This window comes from Danio aesculapii, chromosome 8 (assembly GCF_903798145.1).
Source record: "Danio aesculapii chromosome 8, fDanAes4.1, whole genome shotgun sequence".
NCBI classification, from domain to species: Eukaryota; Metazoa; Chordata; class Actinopteri; order Cypriniformes; family Danionidae; genus Danio; species Danio aesculapii.
This window is the reverse complement of record NC_079442.1, coordinates 8,623,997-8,637,416: the sequence shown is the minus strand read 5'-3', so window position 1 is coordinate 8,637,416 and position 13,420 is coordinate 8,623,997. Positions and strand designations below refer to the sequence as shown.

The 13,420-nt window shown below is 41.4% G+C and overlaps 1 pseudogene; it reads left to right on the top strand.

The window, feature by feature from the left end:
• Positions 1–294: 294 nt before the first annotated feature.
• On the top strand, positions 295–4,906 carry LOC130234012 (uncharacterized; annotated as a pseudogene).
• Positions 4,907–13,420: the final 8,514 nt, after the last annotated feature.

Below are 13,420 nucleotides of genomic sequence, written 5' to 3'. Positions count from 1 at the left end.
CTGTATTTGCAATGCGGGGTTGTAAGGGATTAGATTTTGGGGAAAAAGCGAATCTGCGCACTCGAGAGGGAGGGAGGGGTTTTCCCATTGGATGAGACAGGTATGCTAATTTTGTGTGAGTGACTGTGTGAGTTTCGAGCGAACACATTGATTACTCTGTCTGAACGTGCAAAAGTTGATTAAAAAGACGAGTTCAACTGTTTAATGCTTCCTGGCTTCTTCGGTTCGTTACACTGGTGTCAGAAGTGAACTACTGCATCGTATGAGCTTACTTTTCGTCCTGCAACCAACGCGATGTGGAAGCAGAACCAAAAACAAATCAAGTCCGAGCCTAAAGACCAAAGTCAGATGTTTCGTGAGGCTCTGGGTGCAGCAATGTGGCCTCCTGAGCATTTGGTAAAGCAGGAAGATCGCTGGGAGTCACACAGAGCTCATGTGATGGATGCCACAAGACGAATGGCAGCAGAAGCCGGGCTTTCATTGCTAGAGCTGAGTGCCGCCGAGAGTTACCGAACAGACGCGCGGGACACCATCAAACATGGCGACGCCCATGTTACAACACGAGGCACTGATGTAAACAAACATGGCGGCCCCCATGGATTAGCGCTACTGGCTGATGTAAACATACGCCGCGGCACCTTTGAAACCCCGCCGGTTGCGGATAAAAATAGATATGACGGTGCCCACAGAACTGCGCTGCCTGACAATGTAAATAAACATGGCTGCGCTCGCGGATTTGCGCTGTCGGCCGACGGAAACGGAAGCAGTGGTGGCGCGACGCTACAGCTATAGTGACTGTTAAAACACCAAAATTTTAAGGCAAGGCTGATTGGGAAGCTTTTCATGTTCAATTTGAATTGCTGGCTCGAGCTGGAGGCTAGTCGGACGATTAGCTATGTGCCTTACTGATGATGCCCTGTCCTGCTTGTTACTTCTTAGCCCTGAACACAGACATGACTATAATGCACTTGTAGGGGCTCTGAAACGACGGTTTGGACAATTTGAACAGGCAGGCCTCCTGCGTTCTGAACTGCAGATTAGACGCAGGCTTCCGGGAGAGCAGCTGAGAGTTTTAGCAAATGACATTGAGAATCTGACTTGACGAGCATATGCCCACATGCCTCCCTCTGTGTACGAGGGGAGCTTGCAAGAGACCAGTTCGTTCAGGCTCTTACCCCTGTGGAGCTCCGCAGACAAACACAACTGGCCCACCCACAAACCCTACAAGATGCTTTGGAGATGGCTTTGGAGAGAGAGATTGTTTGTGGAACTCTTACATTAGAGGAGAGTCATCACAAAATTGTTCCAGTAAGGTCTGCTGGTGTGGGGGAGGGTTTAAGTGAAAGACCAGCCTGGGTCTCAGAGATAACTGAGTTAATTAGATCGGTGACACTTCAACCAGAGCAACGTCTTCGCACTAGGCCAAGGGTTTGTTGGGGTTGTATGCAATCTGGACATTTAGTCAGACAGTGTCCTAATCTAGCAGGGAACCAGGGAAACGGCCAGGGGTCCGCAAGAGCGGGGACGTGCGGACCCCCGACTCTCCTCCCAGCCATCTGACTTTTCCATCAGGGGTCAACAAAAGAGTGGGACAATCAAAGATAAAATATGTTCTGTTGGGAGAGGGGAAGTATGGGCTAAATGCATCTGTAGTTGTGGTAGGTCGAACATGTGTTAGTGATTTTTGCCATGTACCAATTTTAGTAGAAGGCGTTCCATGTGTGGCATTGGTGGATACAGGCTCTACTGTGACGGTCATGAGACCAGATTTGGTACCGACCAATGCCAGACTGGAGCCCACCACGGAGAGGTTACGCACAGTGACAGGGGAACTCGCACCAATGAAGGGTAAAGGGGAGGTTGAGCTCACTGTTGGAGGGAAGACATTACGACATTCTGTGTGGGTGGCTTCTGTCCAGGACCCCTGTATTCTCGGGCTAGACTAGTAGTTCAGGTTGTCAGTTAGACTTGAAGAATGGCATGCTATGCATCGAAGGGGGTCCTGAAGTTGTCATGTCCACTGGAAATAACATGGGTACTTCTTTTACAGGTCTCCTAGAGACCAATACTGGGAACCCTTATGTGGGGGAGAATCTTGCAAAATCACAACAATAACAGTCATAAAGGGGTAAACAATTCTCCTACTCCTTTAACCCTTGTTCTGCCTGTGGTCTGTGGGGCAAACACACCTAGTACAACATGAAATAGAAACTGGAGATGCAACACCCATTAGGCTGCGACCACGTAGGCTCCCTTTTGTACGACAGGACGCTGCTGATAAGGCCTTGACAGAAATGGCACAAGCAGGAATAATTGAGCCCTCCGAGAGTGCATGGGCTGCACCGGTAGTCTTAGTGCCTAAGAAGGGGGGCCAGTGGAGATTTTGTGTTGACTACAGACGCCTTAATGAAGTGACCAGGAAGGACTCCTACCTCATTCCACGGGTTGACGAGTCACTTGACCTGGTGATGGGTCCTCCTGGTACACTTCCTTATACCTTCGTTCTGGCTATTGGCAGGTACCGCTTGCGCCTGATGCAAGGCCTAAAACAGCTTTTTGCACAAGTCGAGGGTTGTGGCAGTTTCGGGTGCTCTGTTTCGGTCTCTGCAATGCGCCTGCCACGTTTGCAAGGTTAATGGACAAGGTGTTGTCGGGTATTCCCAGGTCTGAGTGTCTAGTGTATCTAGATGACATACTGGTTCATGGTAGCTCTTTTCAAACCTCACTGGAATCCCTCACTCATGTACTGGTTCGTGTGAGTGAGGCTGGCTTGAAGCTGCACCCAGAAAAATGTAAATTCTTTAGGAGGGAGGTGACATTTCTAGGACACAAATTGGGGGGACAGGGAATTGGCACAGTAGAAGAGAAGGTGCAGGCTGTGAGCAATTGGCCTTCTCCCACCACAGCAGCTGAAAAGTTTTCTTGGCTTAGCCTCATATTACAGGAGGTTTGTGAAGGGTTTTGCCAGCATCGCAGACCCACTTTTCCGCCTACTGAAGAAGGATAAGTCCTTTAGGTGGACGGAGGAGTGTCAGGATTCCTTTGCTGCTCTGAAGCAGGCTCTTGTCTCGGCCCCCACATTGGCCCCCCCTGATCCAGCACTCCCCTTCATTTTAGACACAGATGCCAGCAATGTGGGTATGGGAGCAGTTCTCTCTCAGGTGGGGGCTGGTGGAGAGCAAGTCATTGCCTACTACAGCAAAGCATTCAGTAAGGCTGAACGCAGGTACTGTGTCACCAGGCGGGAACTTGTTGCAATGCTTTTTGCTGTGCGACACTTTAAGTATTACCTGTGAGGGTTACATTTCACCGTGCGCACTGACCATTCTGCTCTCCAGTGGCTTATGTCATTTAAAGAGCCAGAAGGCCAACTGGCACGCTGGATTGAAGAACTTCAGGCGTACAACACAAAGGTAGTTCACCGTGCAGGGCTGAGCCATGCAAACGCAGATGCTCTGTCTCGCCGGCCATGTGCCATAGCTGGGTGTCGCTACTGCGACAAGAAGGAAGCCAGGGACAGAGAGCTGGGGAACATTGATGTGGGGGAGAATTCGGCGGATTGTAAGTGTGGGGGTACACGGGTGTGTGCAGCAATGGAGGCTGTGGGCATAGAGGACTGGAAGCGGCAGCAAGAGGAAGATGTAGACCTGCAGCCCGTAATCCAGTGGGTCCAAGCCCAACAACGACCACCGTGGGAGGAAGTGGCCGTTTTGTCACTGTCCACAAAAACTTTTTGGGCCAAATTTAAAAACTTGCGTCTGCGGGATGGGGTGTTGGAGAGAGGGTGGAAAGACCCCACCACTGGGGATGAAAGGTGGCAGGTGGTAGTACCAAAAGTGTTGCGCGAGGAGGTTATTAGGGCTTCGCATGGTACAGTGGGGCCTGGACACTTTGGTGTCTCAAAAACACTTAACCGCGTGAAGCAAGGCTTTTACTGGTGATCAAGAAGCTGAAACAGTGGTAGATGCATTAGTGGATGGGAAGTTTTGCCGTTTTGGGATCCCTGAGTCCATCCACAGTGACCAACGCCGAAACTTTGAATCACATGTATTTGCAGCTATGTGTAAAAAACTGGGGATCCACAAGACCCGGACTACCCCTTTACCCCACAAAGTGACGGTCTTGTTGAAAGATTTAACAGGACACTGGCAGAACAACTAGCCATTGGGACTGAAACAAATCAGCGAGATTGGGACAAGCACTTGCCATTTATTTTAATGGCATGCCTATCAGCTGTGCAAGACTCAACCTCATGCACCCCTGCCCTTTTAATGTTGGGCAGAGAAATCAGAACGCATGGGGAAATGGCTTATGGAAGGCCTCCGGATGCACCTGCTGTACCTCCGGGCCCTGAGTATGCAAGTAGGCTCCAGGCCTCTTTGGAAACTGCTCATAGTTTTGCAAAGCAACAGTTGCTGAAAGCAGGGACTCGACAGAAGCAAAATTATGATTTGAAAACCAAAGGACGACACTTTACAGAGGGGGAGAGGGTGTGGGTGTACAGCCCACAAAGGAAGAAGGGCAGGTGCCCTAAACTGAACGCAAAGTGGGTGGGGCCTTGCAACGTACTGGAGAGAATTGGGAAGTCGTTTACCGTGTTCAGTTGCCACCAAGGGGCAGGAAAGTAGCGGTGCACAGGGATAGACTGGCTCCATACAGAGGGAATGCCTCAGTAGCTACAGTGCTGGCCTCCCCTGCAGTTATGCCTGCTCTGGAGAATGAGGCAGGACACGGGCTGGGCAGTTTTGATCCGTTAGATGTTCCCCGTGAAACTACACCAGTTCCAGAGCTACAAAGTTCAAATTCCGGTAGTCCTGTTGCAGACATGGGCTCACCTCGGCTTCAGAGATTCAAGAGACCACCAAGGCATCTCCAGGACTATGTTTGTTCCCTCGAGGTCGAGTAACTTTGTGATGGGGGGGCAGTGTAGCATGTTACAAAAGGTTTAAGACAGTTCTGTGTTCATTTTGGGGTGAATCTGTATTTGCAATGCGGGGTTGTAAGGGATTAGATTTGGGGAAAAAGCGAGTCTGCGTACTCGAGAGGGAGGGAGGGGTTTTCCCATTGGATGAGACAGGTATGCTAATTTTGTGTGAGTGACTGTGTGGGTTTGGAGCGAACACATGGATTACTCTGTCTGAACGTGCAAAAGTTGATTAAAAAGACGAGTTGAACTGTTAAATACTTCCTGGTTTCTTCGGTTCGTTACAATTATTTACCCGATGAACGATAGATAGAGGTAAAGTAGGTTTTATATTAGCACATTCATTCATTGAGCTAGCAGCAGTGTTATAGGTTACTCCAACGTAAACACATCACGTTGCTTTAAATTACTCAAATAATCATGCTTACTAACTTTAAAGTTGACAAACATAAAAGAAAAACGAGTTGTCCTACAGTGTACAGTTCTCCTTTTCATCGAGCTGCATCTCCGACTGATCCAGGAGTGTTTTTTGCCGTTTTCGCGTCAGCTTTTAGTTTTATCGGATTCATCCCATTTCACGAACCAAAATAGCAACAGGAAACTTGTGGACTTGATATGCTGACAGGCTGGAGTTTGTGCAGTTCCAATAAACGCACTTGTATATCACGATGATGATAAATTACACCAAAACTAAAAACCGTTTCTGCGATATGCTACTCTTCCTCACTGTAAACAGTGCGCGCCTTTCAAATAAGTGCCCAATCTGACGTCACCGGGATGTTAGAAAAAAAGCGGCCTTTCCGGAAGTGGGAAACAGACACATTTCTTTAAAATCGGTCTTTGTCAGGTGACCTCACCCTCGTAAACACCGAATTGCATTATGGGACATAGCCGCCATTTGTGTTGCAAATCACGCGATCGAAAAGGTAAACAAATTATCACGACAACAGATATGTTAAATTTCCCACTCAGAAGAAAGGATATTGACAGACTGTAGTGGTGCATCGAGTGCCATGGCCTGCTGCATTGAGACGCAAAATATATCTTTTGCTGGCATATCTCCGTTTATGCTCTCGACATTTTCACAGTAGGGGTTCAATCTTCAACTGGCTGGCTGGAGCTGCCAGTGGCTGGTCACATGACCTGTCACTGGCTGGTGGCAGCCGCCAGTGTCCAACTGTCGGGTAGCCTGACCTGCCAGTGGCAGCCGCATCTAACCCGGCATTTGACAACTAGCAGGTGGGTCACGTGACCAACCAGTGCCTGGTTGGTGGGTCAGGTGTCCTATCAGTGGCTGCTTGGTGGCCATTAACAACTGGCTGGTGGTGGGTCAGGTGTCCTACCAGTGACTGGTTGGTGGCAGTTAGCAACTGGTTGGTGGGTCAGGTGTCCTACCAGTGACTGGTTGGTGGCAGTTAGCAACTGACTGGTAGGTCAGGTGCAGTTGGCAACTGGCAGGTCATATGAGCTTTCATTCCATCAAATGTTTTTAACAATAAACAATACGAACACTTTTACAGATTTATTCTTCATAATGGGACATTTTCAGAATGTTTATTACAAATAGAGTGTCCTCAAGTCTAGAAAATATTGAAAGGTCTGAGTTTCCTTCGGTTGCTTTCAATTTCTCTGAAAATCCCCCTTCAGAGTTTACCGCGTTTGCTTTAACTGTCTCTGCAGCTTTATACATTGATTTCCTATCACGAATAAAATCTTCTGAACCTTTTCTATTACAAATTGTGTATATTATTCAGCTTAATTCCAGATATGGTCCTCAAATAGCCGAGATTACCACTGGCTGGTCACCTCTCCCCCAGCTTCACCAGCGCATTCGCGCTCCGAGATTGACGCTTCTCTTTGCACTCTCGATAAGAGCATAATCAAAATTTTATGTATAATATTTTTTATTCCTTACAGTCTACTGCATTACATCAGTGATATTTCCAGTAAATGTATCCCAAATAAGGTCTTCAAACGACCCGTAAACAGACTGGTGGGTTACCAACGTTAATCATGCCAGCAGACAGGGAGCTCCGCGTTCGCTTGAACTTTCTCTGCAGCTTTATACATTGATTTATCCTCATGAAAATACTCTTCTGAACCCTTTCTATTACAAATTGTGTATATTAGTCAGTTTAATTCCAGATACGGTGCTCAAATAGCCGAGATTACAACTGGCTGGTCAGATCTCCCCTTAGCAGTTCTGTAAGAGTACAGCAAAGTTAGTATCAGATTTGCATTTTCCAGATCAATAACTCATGACCGAAACATTGTTCCTACACAAATAGCACCTCTTTTCAACCGTTGCAATGTATACAATCACCTACAATTTTATTTTCCTAAAAATGAGCTTTCCTACGCGCTGGACATAGTATATTGATCTCTATGCGCAGGCTGCGAAGAAGAGACCGATCCTTAGGGATCATCTACAAAGAGCAAAACGCGAAAACCAATACTACAAAAGCTGTCAATAACTTCCGTCTAACACATTATACTGCCATAAAATTCATCATCTAATTTTTAAACTTGGTTTAAAAATACAATTTTGCATATTCTTTTAATAATTGCATATATTTTTTTATAATTAGGAATGTGATCGCGCTTACTGAGGGAGGAGGGACCAGCCAGTTGTAATCCCGGCTATTTGAGGACCGTATCTGGAATTAAACTGACTGAAATACACTTTTAAACATTCAACAAATTTCTCACCTACACTGACGTGTCTTCAGGGAGTGGGATGACAAAGCATCATTTGCACTGGAGACAATTCTACATAGACAAACAAAACTACAGTGAGAAAGGTACAACTCCACATTGCTGCTGACAATGTGCATCATTTGTTTCAGTTCCTTCGTGTAAAACTCAATATTAACAAACTAATGCAAACTGTACTTACACGGTAGAAGATTTGTAATAATTGTCCAACTTTTCGCTGCGTCCTCATGTTCTCCTGATGCTGGACAAACCAGGAAGAAATTTGAAAACTGCGCTCTAGAATCTCACGAGATTACTTTAGTCATATCGCGAGATTTGTTAGCATTTGGTGCAAAAATAGAAATAAAATTGCATTATGGTTTTAGAAACAGTGACTTCAATCACTTAACCACAATCACTTAACCACACAGAGCACTTTATAAATGTAATTGGTCAGTTGACAAGATGTAAATAAAAGTGATTTCTGTATTACATAAAGATCAATCTTTTTTAGGGAGTTTAGATGCCTAAAGTCTGTCCACGACATCTTAAAACCCACTTGGGACAGACATATATATTAATTACTGCATTATACACCCAGATGTAAGTGCAATACTTTTGAATATTTCATAATTTCAGCAAGGGTAATGATGGACTATAAATGCACATGTAAATGACGCAATTGTGGACCTAATCACGACTGGGTATATATTGAACTACATGTACATAAAATTGTAGACAGGTACACTTGTATACAAATGTATATTAATGCATTTTTAGGACATGTTGTGCATTTGTGCCGTCCAGTTGCAACGAATTTTGGCTGTGGAGAGCACGTCACTTTCAGACCATCAGTACACCATTGATATCACTTTCCCGCTAACATTTATGGCACTGTTGATGGCTTTCTTATAACAGCGCTGATTTGCCATTTGTGTTCACGTTCTCAACAGAAATGTCTGTGATTGGCCGAGAAGGTCATCAGTTCACCCTCCGCTGTATACAGAGTACAAACACAGACGAGCAATCTACTCGACTGATCTTCATGGCTGCTTCGCTCTCCAGTGTCCGTGTATCTGTGTTTGCACTGGGTGAAGAACGGTAAACTGATGAGCAATGGTGAATACTATGGTAAATCAGCACTGTTTATGAACGCGCTCAGCGGCACTTGAATGTTAGCTGGAAATAGACATTTTTAAAACTTCAGTACTGGGGCAACACTATTACAGACAACATGAAAGTGTGCTACAGAGGACTGGAGTGTTTTATCGCTCACCGGGTTACACAGGCTGAAGATAGCACAGTGTTTAAACTAGTGCTATGAACTGGAGGACACTTTATTGATATTGTGATGTTGTTTGATGCTAATATGCTTTTAATTGTTTAAATTAAACTTACTGAATGATATTAAAGTGATGTTTACACCATTTCTGCATATTGAAATCTCGGCTACAGCTGGAGGTTTGTAGTCCACAGCATGTTGCTGCAATGTTGACAGTGCTGGACCTATACTTCCGGGTTTCTTCCCACCGCAGCCTTGCTTTGGTTCTTTAAAATGACGGCCGCATGAAATAAGTGTACAGCGGGCCTGTGTGATTGGGAGTGTGCTCTTTCCTATACTCTGTGTGATGATGCTGGTGCCTTTCTCCTTGGCTGGGTCTCAAAGGCTGTGTGGAGGGAAGTCTTTTTAAATCTTTATTTGTGTTTATGCCTGTTGTATGTTGAGTCTGATTGTTATGTGTGTGAGAGTTGATTAGTGCGGGAGGAAAGTGAGGGGGAGATATGATTATAGGGGATGCGCCTTCATTTTGTGTGCAGTATAGATTGAGGTGTTGGGTGCTATTCGAAACGTTGTTGTAGTAAATCACGTGTAGCCTTTGATGTCTATATCTCTCGCCCTGATACCCGCATTTAATTAGCCCCTGTTCTGAATAAAGTCAATAAGGTTCATTACAATACATTTTTTAAACATTTTTACTTTAAAGTTTTTTTTTTTTGCCAGAAAACTTTGCTAGAATAGTGTATAATACATAAAATAAGAGCAAGCTGTAAATATCATAAAATAATGTTACCTTTTTACACAAATTTGATCAAATCAAACACTGAAATAATTATTTTTTGTTGTAATAAGATGCCTCATTGATTTATGCCATAAAACCTGGTAATTTTCAGGAATTACTTTAATACAATCAATGTGTCCGATGTTGCTACTTGCTAGAAAGGTTTTGTCTGAGAGTGCAGTTACGTCTCTGGACCTGCTGCTTTACCCAACAGCAGGTGGCACTGTCTGAGAAAACGATAGATCTGGAAGTGCAGGTCTGAGTGTTCAATTGAGTCTCAGGGCCTGCAGCTTCACCCTACTCATGTGGACAGGTGTCCAAGTTCTGCTGGAAAACTGGAAACTTTATGGAGATGCTAATTTTGATGGCTTGGCACCTGTTCACACTGCAAAAAGTATGTGTTTTAAGTATGTTTTTCCCTGTATGCAAGCTTACCTTAAAAGCTCTTATGAAAGAAACTGTTGTGCATTGTGAAGAAGAAGATATGAGACACCAAATTCAACAACACAGAAGAGCTGATGGCTGCTATTAGCGAAACCTGGGCTTCATCAGTAGTGCCCCAACCGTAACAAGTATTGACCCTGAACAAGTATTGAGTGCTGTACATATTCATAGTCCAATATTTCTTTTTAAATCCTTTTATTTATTTTATTGGGCTTAAGTAATATTGCAGTTTTCTGAGATTTCATTGGCTGTAAGCCACAATCATTAAAATAAAAAGTAAACAGAAATATATCAGTCTATGTGTAATGAATCTATATATAAGTTTTACTTATTTAATTGAATTACTGAAATTACAATTATTACCACGTTTTTGATGACATTGTAATTCGTTGAGATGAACCTGTACATTGATGGTAAAACTTTATTATATATTTATTTTATACAACTTGATAATATATTTTGACCGTTTTCTTGTTAAAGTAACGTTCCATTTATGTTGTTGTATAATCTATTGTAGTACTAGTGTACAAACATTTTTGCAACTTGTCACATCATTAGGCAAGCTTCATCTTGTCACCAAAGATCACAGTTGCTTGTGTTGTTGGAAATTCCTATCTCTCCACTGAAACAGGAGCAGGAACATGTTCTAGTGTTGTTGGTAGTTTGGATGCAACTTTATTATGTAGAGACAACTAATTAAATAAATCCATTGTTTTTTTCCCAGAATGCAGAGCACTTGCTGCAGAAAAAAATAAATGAATTCACCCTGCAAAAAGACATAGATGTGTTAAAATACATTAAACACAAACGAAGATTGGAAAGTGCATAAAGGTGAGTTTTTTTTTTTTTCATGTTAATGTTGTTTTAGCCTAATTTATAGAGACAACTACACGTTAGCATTCATATGTTTGTTATTGTTTTTGTTTGTTTTTTGACTGTTTTCCAGAATGAGGCCTTGTAGCAGATGATGATGCTTTTCATGGCAAGAATGACAAAAATAAATAAATTGTGTATTTAAAATGTGTCATGTCTATTTCTATATAGTTTTAATTTATATGTTTCTATACAAACATTAACAAATCACATAATCCTAACATTGTTTTATCTATAGATGTCTTAAAGATTGAAAATTATACTACAGTAATTGATCCTGCACTTTTTTCACTTATTAGTATATTTTGTTTATTAAATAGCTGTAGTGCAACATTTAGTTGTACCTTCTTTCAGCTCATAGTGTAAATATATCTCTTTTATTAATACAGTATAAATATCATACATGAACCTTCTGATAACATTGTTTAAATAGCATATACTGCTAATACTTAGTGTAAATAGAATCTACCATCTATTAAGACTTAAGTGTACTGTAAACAGAATTTACTGTTTATTAATATGTAGTGTAAAAAACATCTTTTAACTTTAAATAGCATAAACAAATTATTAAAATTTAGTTTATTTAGCAAGTCTTAGTGTAAACAGTGTATGCTTAATTTTTAGAGTAAATAGCATCATACTTTTAGTAACACTGCTATAGCGTCTACCTTCTATAAACACTAAAGGTGTAAATGGCATATACTTTCTATAAGCACTGAGTGCAAATAGCATGTACCATACTTTTTGTTGCTATATTGTGTAAATAGCATCTGCTGCTATTTGAACTTAGTGTAAATAGTATCTCTTGTGCCAAAATATAAACCTCTTAATTATCAAATATTTTTGCAGAGAATTAAAGTCAAACTGTAATCAGTGAAGCTTCTAATGTGGTTATTTAATTCAGTTGGTTTGGTGTGAGGCTGTCGATTTTTATTTCTTTCTTCAATTTCTTATTCCTTTAGTGATTGTGCTTGTTAACAGCAGGTGTTCATCAGTGTCTGAATTCAGACATTTTTTACAGTGTGTTTCTGTACTAGAGAATTTCCCTCCTTCTGAGGCTAATTGTTAGAGACCAACTCACATCCCAGAAGTAAAACCTTCATTGAATTATCTTTGAATCAAGAGTCAGTTTTTACTGTCAGAGTTTATGTTTTCAGCCCTTTTCAATTATATACATTCAAGAAATTAGAGGCATGAAGTGATTGATTGAGTGCTATTGACAATTGATGACGAACACCCGCTGATAACAAGCAGAATCACCAACGCAATCTCACGGCAATTCATAACTTTTTGCTTTAGTGGCTAATTCATATGAATTTGTACGATCTAATTCGTACAATTAAGTACGATTTGCTCATCCCCCAATGACGGTTGGGTTTAGGGGTGGGGTTAGGTGCCACACCTCCTTTTTAAAATCGTACAATTTTGTATGACTGAACTCGTATGAATTCATACGAATTAGCCACTAAACTGACAAAACGTAAAATACTTACGTTTTCTCATGAGATCAGGCTGGAATCACTGAAGAGAAACACAAAATATCAAAGAACTTTAACTTATTGAATCAAGGCACTATATGGCACCTTTAAATGCTAATACTTTCATCATGTCAACTCTGTTATTTTTTTACATTATAAAATAAATAAAAAAAAATTAAATAAAATGTCAGTGTTATTGATTCATAATGATTCACTCAAAAACTTAATTGCTGTCATAATTTATGTTAATAATACAATTTTGCATGTTTTAGTGGTTTATTTGTTAATTGTTACAAATTATTTCAACAAGTAAAGGATTAAAGATTATCAACTAATCACCTTTGTTAATTTATAACCACCTACAGCCCTGGATTGTGTACAAGAAGAAAATCAAGAAAATGTTCTTGCATTATGGAGGTAATAAAAAATAAAAGCTTTATTTGAGGCCTTTAAGGGACACAGGTGACGGCTTCATCAACAGAAGTTTAATCAGATTAAATCATTAACCAATTTCAGATAAAGAAATAAGAGTAAAACACAAGACAACGATGTTGTATACTTTATTCAACATATAGTAATACATTTCTTAAATCTTATGTTTTAATTTCAACATTAACTTCTTAGCTCCTCAATGTTGTGTACAAATACAAGATAACTCAGTAAGATCAGTATTTTATTTCTATTTTTAGACATCATTTACATCACATTGTATAAGATACTCAAATATAATGTTATTCTTCATATATTCACAAAAACTATGATTTGATGCAATAGTGCAGATGTTTTATTTTATTTTTTCATAAACAAAAATCAATAGAAATCGCACAAATTATGAAAATTCTACAGGAATGAGTTGTTTGGAGTCAGTATGAGGAAAAAGTTTGGCAGCTGAGCTGAGGCTGAATTATTAAAATGTAATGAAACATTTTAATAATTCATCAATAATA